Below are 13339 nucleotides of genomic sequence, written 5' to 3' on the forward strand. Positions count from 1 at the left end.
TTTAGGTTCTAGGAATTCAGGAAATACTGGGATAATGGAAATACAATTTATTTCATAATATCAGGAATTGAGATCAATGGGTATAATGATTCCTGTTATGGAACAAGATATATTCCGAATTAAGAGTGAGAAAATCTGTAGGGTTTACAGAAAACCTGAAATTTATTTCAAGAATTATAAGTGGAATTTCAGTTAGGATTGCAGAAAACAGCATTTTTCATAAATTTTAGAATTGGGATACTATTAGTATCAAGGTTATGGTTAGGATTCGAGCCATGGTTAGCGTTAGAGTGAAGGAGAAGAAAATGAGGCTCAAACTGAAGGTAAATTTTAGAATAAGCCTGGTAATTAGAATGAATGTGAACTAGAGTATTGCTATTAATATTAGAATCTACTTACAATTAGGCTTATGGTTATTGTCAATGTTCCAGTTAAGATTAAGTTAGGGTTAGAAAATGACTAAGATATTCGAAAAAATGAAATCTATTTTTGGAAGGCTTATTTGAATCAAGTTAGGATGAGTGAAAACTAGTGTACTTGTGTTAGTGTTAGTATTGTCATACAATTAGGATTAAGATTAAGGTCAGTATTTTGGTCTGATTATGATGACTGTTATGAATAAGAAAGTTTTTAGTATAAAATTCAGTTCTCACTAACAAGTAGTTCAAAAATATGAGACTGAATAGTAACTAGAGCATTATCATTATATTTATTTCTCAGTGATCATTCTTGTAATGATTAATGAGAGTTTTCCAGCCAGGTTTAGGTTGAGAGTTAGCATTAAGTAATGGACTAGAGGGTAAGTAAATCTGAAACTGTTTTAGGGTACAGGGTTTGTGGAAAAGGTAGGATGAATGGAAACTACAAAATTTTTCCTGATAAGACCTGTTGCAACAATGAGAAGTACAAAATGTCATGTCAAAACCAGCTTTACAATGTCGGTGTGGGGGGGTGGGGGTATAATTGGGTGGGGGGAGGGGGGAGGCTGGGAAGGGAGGTGAAGGGTAAACAAAGGAGGAGGCTGCAATGCTTGGTAAGAAATGTATGCATTATCCTGCCCATGTAATTGTAGCCCCTCTGTACAGTATGTTCTCAAATAAAATAAAATTAAATTAAAAAAAAAAAAGCCTGGGACTTAACTGTCCAACGTGAAATAGTTATTGTGGAACAATCTAAGTTAAGAGTATCAAGATTTAAACTAGGTACAGTGGCTCAAATCTGACAGGAAAATTTTCAAATGGTTTTGCAATGAAATAAAAAAGTTTAAGAATAGGTTTAACCCTAAACTTCACATTTGGATTTTGACTCAATAATCTCTGAATTACCATCATCTATGAAGAAGACACAAAACGCTGATTTTTACAAAAATGCTTATAATTTTGATATCATACTTTATAGTAATGTGAAAAATAAGATCTTATGTTTTCTTTAAAGATATTTATATAGTTTTTGTTTCTGAAGCAAAACTTTATGAACAGGGCAATAAATATTAAATATTCTAACATAAAAAAATTTTTTCCTGATAAGAGAATTTGAGGACAAGTAATATAATCGTTCATGATAGAGAACAAGATAACTTCAGAGGTAGAGTCAGAAAATTTGTGGGAATTAGGGCATACTGAAACTAATTTCCAGAGTGCAAACTGGAGTTTTCATTAGTATGATTAAAAACTAGTCTTTTTCTTAAACATTAGAATTCGACTATCATTAGGGTGAAAGTTAGGTTTCAGTTCCAGCTGGCTTAGTGTAAGCATTAGGGAAATGGAAAGTTAGGGTACAACTGTAAGTAAATCTTCGAATAAGTCGAGTTATAATTAGGATGAATGTGAAATAGGAAACGGCTAATAATATTAAGATTAGGGTATGATTAGTGTGAGGGTTAACCTGAATATTCCAGTTAGAGTTAGGGTTACAATAATGGAAAGATAATGAGCAAAACTACAAACTATTTTAAGAAAGATAAGTTGAATCAAAGTTAGGATGAATAAAAACTAATGTATTTGTGTGGCGTTTAAAATCCAAAGCACATTAGTTCCAGTGTTAGGGTTACTTTTCTAATTCAGGTTAGGCTTAGGGTTAGGAAAGGGTAAGCTTTAAATAAAATTGAATTTTTTGTTAACATTTTCAAGTAAAATATGTTTGAAATTTAACAAAAACTACAGAGTTTCTCTAAGTTTCCTATGCAGGGTTCAATGGGGTTAAATTTAGAGTTAGGTTTCTAGTAAGGTTTAGATATATAGTAAGGGTTAGGAACTAGAGTAGATTTTAAGCAAACCTGCGACTTCTTTTTGGAGATATAGGAGTTCTGTACAAGTTAAGATTAGTGGAAACTATGGTATTTTTCATGATATGAGGATTTGAGGTTAATGATTCATAATAGGGAACAAGATAGATATCAGAGTCCAAGTCTAGGAATCTGTAGTCTTTGGAGCAAACTGCAAATCATTTCAAAGACAATGCGTATCTGTAAGGATGTATATAAACTCGAGTATTTTCCATTAATTTTAGGATTGGGTTACTAATTTCATGAAGATTACTCTTAGGGTTCTGACCAGGATTACAGTTAGGATTAGGGAAATTGAAGGTTGAGAACTTGAGTGACTTACTTCCCTTGTGTATGTATATGCACTATTCTAAGGCTTGAACTCAAGGCTTGGGTTCTGTTCCTGAGCTTTTTGCTGTAGGCTACGAGCCACGAATACACTTCCAGCTTTCTTTGGCAGAAAATTGGAGATGAGAATCTCACAGACTTTCCTATCTGAGCTGACACTGAAGTGAGATGTCCAGATCCCTGCCTTCTCATTGAAGTTAGGATCAAAACCATAGGTCCCGTCTGTAGTTTCCCTTACTTGCAGTAACTAGTACATGGTATCATATGACCATATAAGATGATGTTAAGTAAAATGAACCCTAAGATATGGACACAAATGAGTTTTTATTCCATGAGATTCTTATCTCTATATAATCCCCCAAATAAAGTTGGAAGGGGAGCTGTGGTTCAAGTATAGAACGCCATCCTTTAGGGAAAAAGCTTAAGTGAGAAGGTAAGGTCCTGAGTTTAAACCAAAATATTAGCACTCAAAAAAGTTGATTTCTTTTCCTTGAAGTTTTTATTAAATTGCTCAGAAAATAATAAACATTGAATTTATGTTTAGCATTACTATGAAAATCATGTTATATTTATTGATGTTATTCTTTATTTTCCTAAATTTTATTTACACATTAATATCCAGTAATGGAAAGAGACAATTAGTGCTTCACAATTTTTTATGGCAGTTGAACATATGGATGAGAGATGCTTACAAGGAATTTGGACTGAAATAGATATGTGCAAGCTCTTCATATAAATAAATGATAGTTGAAGAACCTGTGGCCCTGTATGAAATAAAATAAAGAAATCAGCAAGGAAAGATAAGGTATGATTCTGGAAATCACACAATTTTGGAAGATAAAAAAACAAGGAAAATATGTAGCTTTTTGTAAGTTCTTTGTAACCCAAAGACACAATTTATTCCTTATTTCTACTGTAAGGCATTTCAGTTAACTTTATTTTACAAAGTTAAACATGACTGGCATTTAATACTAACTGGCGTCTGTCAAAGGTGAGCAATTATTCTAGCCAGGTGCTAGGGGTTCATGCCTATAATCCTAGCTACTCTGAGGGCTGAGATGTCTACAGCCTAGTTCAAAGCCAGGTTGGAGAGGAAAGTTGGTGAGACTTTTCTGTTCAATTAACCACAAAAAAAACTGGAAGTGGCACTGTGGCTCAAAGTGGCAGCACTAGCCTCGAGTAATTAATTTCAGATACAGAACCCAAGTCCAGAGTTCAAGTTCTCTGAAATAATTATTAAAATACTTGTTCTCACGATTTCTTTAACTTGTCTAGAAGAATGTTTTAAACTTAAGGATTTTTTATTTCATGTGTCAGCATTGATTTTTAAGATGTGCAGAGAAAAATAATTTAAAGTCAGAACTGGTTTGTATTACTTTGTATTACACATTGCCTCTACACCCAGAGATCAGCTGGAAAGCAGATGGCCAAATCCTGGCTGTTAGCAATGAATATGGATATATGTTTCTTTGAGCAGATACACAAACTTTTGTAATGGTAGCCTTTATATATAACACCTTAATTGTAATAATAAAATTAATATTATTACTATTATTATTTTTTGTCTGTTGTGGGGCTTGAATTCTGGGTCTAGGCATTGTCCTTCAGCTCTTCAGCTCAAGGCTAGCAATCTACCACTTGAGCAACAGTGCCAATTCACATTTTCTGAACCTTTAGTTGGAGATAAGGGTCTCACAGACTTTCCTGCTTGTGCTGGCTTTGAACAGAGACCCTCAGTTTTCAGCCTCCTTAGTAGCAAGAATTACAGGTGTGAGCCACTGGCAGCCAGCAGTAAAATTATTTTGAAAAAGAAAAACCCATTATTCTATCTTTAAAAATTTACAATCTGGCAAGTGTATCTGTAACATTAGTTGTATCAAGTAACCATAGGCAGCAATCATTTTTAGATCTCACTATGTCCTGTCCAATGCCAGATAATATATCATTAATTTACTTTTTCCTAACCAAGTTCATGATGCATTCTCAGCACCACAATTTTCTAGTGAGTAAAAAGAATTCTTCAACATATTTATTTCAACAAACAGCATTTTGCACTTGGTTTTTTTTAAAAAATTTTGTCAGCCCTGGGGTTGGAAATCAAGGCCTGGGCACTCTCCCTGAGTTTCTTTTGCTCAAGGTTAGCACATTACCAATTGAGCCACAGCACCATTTCCAATTTTTCTGCTTATGTCATACTGAGGAATCAAATCAAGTGTGTCATGCATGCGAGGCCAGCACTCTACCACTAATCACATTCCCAGTCATTGGGTCTTTTGTTGTTGTTGTTGTTGTTTTAAAATAGCATTTTACTATGTGTCCTTCTGTTGGCCTAAAACTTGGGCTGGTCTCAAGCTAACTTCTAAATCAGCCTCCCAAGTTCAGAGATTACAAACATTGACCACCATAGTCGGCTCAAGATTCTTTGTGAGAGAATACTCTTTTCAGATATAGAAAGAGTTATTCTGTCTTCCTTGGACTGGATGCTTTTTGCATTCTGCACTGTTAATCACATTCCTTGTCCTGTTATGTTTCCCCTTCTAGATTAATTGAAATATTTCAGGTTCTGAACTTGAAGCTGCCCCTGCCATCCAACACCACCACATTCTTGTGGATAGCACTAGCTGGCCTCATGAGCATAGCAGCCAGCTGGAGCTCAGCTATCTGATGGCCTTGAACTTCAACAATGCAATCATTTCTGTGCACAGACTGAAAACTGTCATAGGTAAGTTTGATTTATTCCAGCCTATTCTCAGCTACTTGCCATTCTCAGCTTTGTATGCTTTAAATTCTATTAAACATTCATTACTATTTCCCACCATTCTCAAATGTAACATATATGTCTTACTTTAAAATTTATCCAAACATGCAAAAAATGTTAATGTAGTTACTGTCCGCCAGTGGCTCATGTTTGGAAACCTAGCTACTTTAGAGGTCAAAAACTGAGCATCTTGGGTTAAAGCAGCCCAAAATCCAGAAGTGGAGATGTGGCTCAAGTGGTAGAGTGTCAGCTTTGAGCAAAAAGACTAACCAAGTATAATTAGTCTACTTTGGACTCACTCATGGAAAACACACACACACACACACACACACACACACACACACACACACACATACACACACACACACACACATACACACAATGTACATTCCCCTAGACTCCCTTTCTTGAGCAGTATTCAATGTCAATAACTTAATGCACGTTTTCCAAATTATTATGGTAGGGATTAAACTACATTTGTATTTATGACAATGCATTTTTTGTACTTTTTCTTTTTCATTTTTTGGTACTTATGTGAGAAAACAGTGTTTTGTGAAGACTAAACAGAAATCAATGTGTCAGTAAATAGATAGGTGACAGACTGAAAGATGCAGATAATACCACTTGAAATTTTATTTCTCCAAATTTAAATATATATACATATGTATGTATTTAAAATTTCTGCCAAGATTTTATTTCCAATAACAAAGATCTATTTGTTCCATTATATAAATTTAACATATTGTATGTTTCATAGTAGATTTATATTTATAGAATTTCTTAACTTTGGAAACAAGGTTCTGCAGTGTAGACCAGGCTTTCTTCAACTCCTAATTCTCCTGTGTCAGGTTCCTGAGTATTGGCTGGCATTACCATGTGGTAGCATAGTACCATGTCCAGCTATATTATTTATATTTTGTACAGTAGAATACTAATGTGAACAGCTTTAAGCCACATATCTTCATGAGCATGAATGAATTTCTTGCAGAAAATGTTATAAATAGAGTTACTGAGTAAAGCCAAAAATGGTAGACATGCCTGTAATCCCAGCACCAAGGAGGATTGTAAGCTTTAGAACAGCCTAAGCTACACAGTAAGTCCCTACCATAGCTAAGATATGGAACCAATGCAAATGTCCCTCAGTAGATGAATGGATCAAGAAAATGTGGTATATATACACAATGGAATTCTATGCCTCCATCAGAAAGAATGACATTGCCCCATTTGTAAGGAAATGGAAAAACTTGGAAAAATTTATATTAAGTGAAGTAAGCCAGGCCCAAAGAAACATAGGTTCCATGGTTTCCCTTATTTGTAATATATAGTATATGTATGAGTCAAGCAGAAAAGGTCAGATAATGTCATGTCAGGAAAATGAACCCTTAGATGTGTATTTTAATGTTTTTTTCTTTCATGCATGTGTTTCTAACGCATTTATAAGATTATCTCTTTGTTGCTTTGTATGTCCCTCCCCCACAGTATAACGCCTGCTTTCACTATATTTGATGTCAGTATAACATGTGGAGGAGATGGGGAAAAACCAGTTGTTTAAGGATACAGGTGGACCTGTTGCAACAATGAGAAGTACAAGTTGTCATGTCCAAAACGAGCTTTACAACGGCGGTGCGGGGGGGGGGGGGGGAGGGAAGGGAGGGAAGGAGAAGGATTAGGATTGGGGGGAGGGGGGAGACTGGGAAGGGATGTGAAGGGTAAACAAAGGAGGAGGCTACAATGCTTGGTAAGAAATGTACGCATTATCCTGCTCATGTAATTGTAACTCCTCTGTACAGTATGTTCACAAATAAAATTAAATTAAATTTAAAAAAAAACACTAGTGCACATGGAAAGCTGTGCAATCTGCCTCAGTTTAGTTATGAAGAATAACTCATGAGACAAAGAGTATGGTCCTTTAATGTTATTTAAATAATAGTTATAATATTAAAGATGAACTATTGGTAAGTTTTCATATTTCCTGTTTGTATCCTTCTTTTTTCATGCATATATTTTTCTTTTTCTTTTTGTTATTGTGAAAATAACATACAGAGGGGTTACAATTACATGAGCAAGGTAATGAGTACATTTCTTTTTTTTCTTTTTCTTTTTTATACAATGAGCAAAGAGTGGAAGTTTCTAGATATTGTGAGCAAAGCATGATTGAGTAGGGATCTTTCTTTATTCCTTTCTGATCCAGGAATATGTGTTTCATGTGTAAGCAATAGTTCTAACTTAATATAATAAGGAATTAAACATTTCATTCTTTTTTTTTTTTTTAGTTGGTCATGGGGCCTGAACTGTGGGCCTGGGTGCTGTCGCTCAGCTATTCAGCTCAAGGCTAGTACTCTACCACTTGTGCCACAGTGCAACTTCCGTCTTTTATTTCTTCTTATGTTGTGCTGAGGAACCCAACCCAGGGCCTCATGCATGCAAGGCAAGCGAACTAACACTGAGGCACCTTTCCAGCCCCTAAAAATTTAATTCTTTCTTTTAATTTTAATTTTAATTTTAATTTTTTGTGAACATACTGTACAGAGGGGTTACAATTACATGGGCAAGATAATGAGTACATTACTTATCAAGAATTGCAGCCTCCTCCTTTGTTTACCCTTCACATCTCGTCCAAGCCTCCCCCGGCTCCCCAACTCAATCCTCCCCTCCCCCTCGCACCAAAGTTGTAAATTTCGTTTTCGACATGACAACATGTACTTCTCATTGTTGCAACGGGTCCACCTGTATCCTTAAATGACTTGTTTTTCCCCATCTCCTCCACAAATTATACCGACATCAAATATAGTGAAAGCAGGGGTTATACTGTGGGAGAGGGACAAATAAAGCAACAAAGAAATAATCTTATAAATGCGTTAGAAACAAATGCATGAAAAAAAAACACATTTAAAAACACAAGTCGTTTAAGGATTCAGGTGGACCAGTTGCAACAATGAGAAGTACAAAATGTCATGTCAAAACCAGCTTTACAATGTCGGTGTGGGGGGGGGGTGGGGGGTATAATTGGGTGGGGGGAGGGGGGAGGCTGGGAAGGGAGGTGAAGGGTAAACATAGGAGGAGTCTGCAATGCTGGGTAAGAAATGTATGCATTATACTGCCCATGTAATTGTAGCCTCTCTGTACAGTATGTTCTCAAATAAAATAAAATAAAATAAAATAAACAAAAAAAATACATAATGAAGGGCTCATTTTCCTAACATCACGTTATCTGACCTTTTCCGCTTGACTTATACATATACTAGATATTGCAAATAAGGAAAACCATGGGACCAATGTTTCTTTGGGCCTGGCTTACTTCACTTAATATAAATTTTTCCAAGTTTTTCCATTTCCTAACAAATGGGGCAATGTCATTCTTTCTGATGGAGGCATAGAATTCCATTGTGTATATATACCACATTTTCTTGATCCATTCTTCTACTGAGGGGCATCTGGGTAGTTTCCATATCTTAGCTATGGTAAATAGTGCTGGAATAAACATAGTTGTGCTGGTAGCTTTAGTGTGGACTTGTTTGTGAACATTTGGGTAAATGCCCGAAAGTGGGATTGCTGGGTCATAGGGAAGATCTGTGTGAAGTCTTTTGAGGAACCTCCATACTGCTTTCCAAAGTGGTTGAACAAGTTTAACACTCCTACCAACAATGAAGCAAGGTTCCCTTCTGTCCACGTTCCCTCCAGCATCTGTTGTTGTTAGAGTTCTTGATTTTTGCCATTCTAACTGGAGTGGGGTAGTACCTTAATGTTGTTTTGATTTGCATTTATTTTATGGCTAGGGAGGTTGAACATTTCTTCTTGTGTCTATTGGCCATCCTTCTTTCCTCTTCAGAGAAGTTTCTCTTTAAGACTTTAGCCCACTTATTTATTGGGCAGTTGTTTCTTTGAGGATTTGTTGTTGGGGGATTTAATTTTTTGTGTTCCAAGTATATTTTATATATGAGACCCTTGTGCATTGTATGGCTAGTGAAGATCTTCTCCCAATCCGTGGATTTTCTATTCATCTTGCAAGCTATGTCCTTTGCCATGCAGAAGCTCTGCAACTTCATGCCATCCCATTTGTCCAACCTTACTTTGATTTCTTGTATTTCCGAGTCTCTATTAAGAAAATATTGGCTTGAGGCAAGAAACCTAGGGTTTCTCCAATTCCATCCTGTAATGTTTTCAGAGTGTCTGTTTTGTCTCTGACGTCTTTGATCCATTTGGAGTTCATTTTGGTGCAGGGTGATATATAAGGATCTAGCTTTAGTTGTCTACAAGTAGTTAATCAATTTTGCCAGCAACGTTTACTGAAGAGGCTGTCTTTATTCCATTCTATTATTTTAACTCCCTTATCAAAGATTAGTTGGCTATAGGTCTGTAGGTTCATTTCTGGGGTTTCAATTCTATTCCATTGGTCCTGAGGTCTGTTCTTATGTCGGTACCAAGCTGTTTTTATTCCTATGGCTTTATAGTAGAGTTTGAAATTTGGTATTGATATTCCTCCAGCAGTGTTCCTTCCGTTGAAGAGCGTTTTTGCTATTCGGGGTCTTTTATTGTTCCATATGAATTTTTGGATTGGAATTTTGATAGGTATCATGTTGAATTTGTAGATAGCCTTGGGAAGTATTGCCATTTTCACAATGTTGACCTTTCCAATCCAGGAGCATGGGAGGTTTTGACATTTGCTATTTTCTGTTTTGATTTCCTTTTTCAAGATTTTTAAGTTTTCATCATAAAGGTCCTTCACTTCTTGGGTTCAGTTAATTCCTAGGTATTTTATTTTTTGAGGGGCTATTACAAATGGAGTTGTTTTCCTAATTTCAGCCACCCTGTTCTGATTGTTGGCATACAGAAAAGCCATTGATTTTGGGGGGTTAATTTTATACCCTGCTACTTTGCCAAAGTTTTGAATCAGCTTGAATAATTAGGGAGTGGAGTCTATGGGATTCTTTAAATACAAGACCATGTCATATGCAAAGAGGGAGAGTTTTATTTCTTCTTTCCTTATTTGAATCCCCTTTATGTCTGCATCTTGTCTTATTGCTGTAGCTAGGCATTCTAATACTAGATTGAAGAGAAGTGGAGAGAGTGGGCATCCTTGCCTTGTTCCTGAGTTAAGAGGAAATGGCTTTAGTTTTTCAACATTGAGTATAATGCTGGCTGTAGGTTTGTCATATACAGCCTTTATTGTATTGAGGAATGTTCCCTGGATTCCTAATTTTTCCAAAATCTTCATCACAAAAGAATGTTGAATCTTGTCGCATGCTTTTTTTGCATCTATTGAGATAACCATGTGGTTCTTGTTCTTGCTGCTGTTGATGTGATGAATAATATTAATTTATTTGCGTATATTGAAGAAGATTTCCATCCCTGAAATGAATCCTGTTTGCTCATGGTGTATGATTTTTTGGATGAATTATTGAAGTTGATTGGACAAAATTTGTTGAGAAATTTTGCATCAAAGTTCAGCAAAGAAATGGGTCTATAGTTCTCTTACTTTGATGAGTCCCTGCCTGGTTTTCGGATCATTTGAAATCTTTTTCAATTTCATTGACGAGTTGAAGGAGTATTCGTGTGAGCTCTGCTTTGAAAGCCTTGTTGAATTCCGTTGTAAAACCATCTGGTCCTGGACTTTTCTTAGCTGGAAGGTCTCTTATTGCTGTTTCTATTTCAATGCTTCATATGGGCCTGTTAAGCTGGTTTAACTCATCTTGGTTTAGTTTTGGCATGTCAATATTTGCTAGAGAAAAGGTCCATTTCTGTCAAGTTCTCAAACTTATTAGCATAAATTTTTGAGAAGTATTCCCTTATAATGTTCTGAATCTTGGTTGTTCTCATGGTGATGTTTCCATACTCATCTCTGAGTTTATTTATTTGGGTGTGTTCTCGTCTTTTTCTTATAAGATTTGCTAAGGGTCTATCAATATTGTTAATTTTTTCGAAGAACCAACTCTTTGTTTTGTTGATTCTTTCTATAGTTTTTGTGGATTCTAATTCATTTAATTCTGATTTAATTTTAATTATTTCTTTCTGTCTACTGGATTTGAGTTTACCTTGCTGCTCTTTTTCAAGGAGGTTTAGATATGTCATTAAATTGTTGGTTTCAGATCTCTCCAATTTTTGATGTAGGAGCTCAGAGCTATAAACTTGCCTCTGAGTACTGCCTTTGCTGTGTCCCAGAGGAGCTGGTAGTTTGTATGTTCATTTTTGTTGAATAGCATGAACATTTGAATTTCCTTTCTAATCTCTTCCATGACCCACTCGTGTTTCAGCATTGTGTTGTTCAGCCTCCATGTGATACTGGACTTTCTTTGGTGGCTTTTGGTGTTGAGTTCTAATTTTATTCCCTTGTGGTCAGAGAGAATGCAAGGTATAACTTCAATGTTTCTGAATTTAGACAGGTTTGCTTTGTGGCCTAAAATGTGGTCTATTTTAGAAAACGTTCCATGTGCTGCTGAGAAAAACGTGTATTCTGATGCTGCTGGGTGAAATGTTCGGTAAATGTCTGTTAAGTCTAGTTGATCTATGCAGCTGTTTAGATCTGCGGTTTCTCTGTTGAGTTTCTGCCGAGTTGATCTGTCTAGTGGGTAGAGTGGTGTGTTAAAATCCCCAACAATTAATGTCTTTGGATCTATATGGCATTTGAGGGAAAGTAGTGTTTCTTTGATAAATTTGGGTGCTCCATTGTTTGGCGAATAGATATTAGAATTGTAATATCCTCCTGAAGGAGAGATTCTTTAATTTGTATGTAGCGACCTTCTTTATCTCTTCTCACGAATTTTAATTTGAAGTCTATTTTATCTGATATTAGGATTGCAACTCCGGCCTGTTTATGGGGTCCATTTGCTTGGTAGATTTTATTCCAGCCTTTAACATTGAAAATGTGTTTGTTTTTATGGGCAAGATGTGACTCCTGAAGGTAGCAGATAGAAGGGTCTTGTTTTTTAATCCAACTAGTTGGTCTATGTTGTTTAATTGGAGAGTTCAGTCCGTTAATGATGATAGAAAGGACTGAGAGTTATTTGGGGGTTCCTGCAATGTTATCCACCTTCTTGGCGCCTGCGAAAACTAGGTTCTTCCTATCGTTCTTGGATTCTCAGTTTGGGTGCAGTTTCTTGGCCTTTATTGTGGTCTTGTTGGTTTTCTATGTATAGGACATCTTTAAGAATCTTTTGTAGGGCTGGTTTGGTGGAGATGTATTGTTTCAATTTTTCTTTGCTATGGAAGGTTTTTATTTGGCCTTCAGTTATGAAGGAGAGTTTAGCTGGTTACAGTATTCTTGGTTGATAGTTGTTTGTTTTTAGGGCATGGCATGCATCATTCCAGGCTCTTCTTGCTTTGATTGTCTCTGCTGAGAAATCTGAGGTGATTCTAATTGGTTTCCCTTTATAGGTGATTAGTGTTTTCTCCTTGACAGCTTTAAGGATCTTTTCCATGGTCTGAGTTGATCCTGTGTGGATTATAATGTGACGGTGGGATGTCCTATTCTATTTGGAGTTCAAAAAGCTTCTTGTATCTGAATAGGCCTATCTTTTTGCATGTTTGGGAAGTTCTCTGGTAGGATACTGTTAAACAAATTTCCTAGTCCATTAACTTCTGTTTCTAGGTGCTCCTCTACACCCATTATCCTTAGATTAGGCCTTCTGATGGTGTCTTCCAAATGTTGGATAGATCTGTCATATTTGTTGGACTTGTCTTGGATGGTTGTATGTTCTTTCTCTATAATATCTTGGCTGTCTTCAATCCCCGAGATTCGATCTTCTGCATGGTCTAACCTGCTGTCAAGGCTTTCTACTTTGTTTTTTATCTCTTTTCCTTCTAATTGGTCAGCTTTGATGGCTTCAAATTCTTTGTTGAAGCTTTGTTTTAGATCTTGTATGAAGTTCTTTACTTCCTTAATTTGGTGTTCAGTGTTTATTCTCAAATCACTTAGTTGATTGCTTATGATTTCCTTGGACTCCCATTGCTTCTGTTGGGCTCCATTCAGCATT

Source organism: Dipodomys merriami, unplaced genomic scaffold (assembly GCF_024711535.1).
Source record: "Dipodomys merriami isolate MVZ:Mamm:240054 unplaced genomic scaffold, mDipMer1.0.p SCAF_66, whole genome shotgun sequence".
NCBI classification, from domain to species: Eukaryota; Metazoa; Chordata; class Mammalia; order Rodentia; family Heteromyidae; genus Dipodomys; species Dipodomys merriami.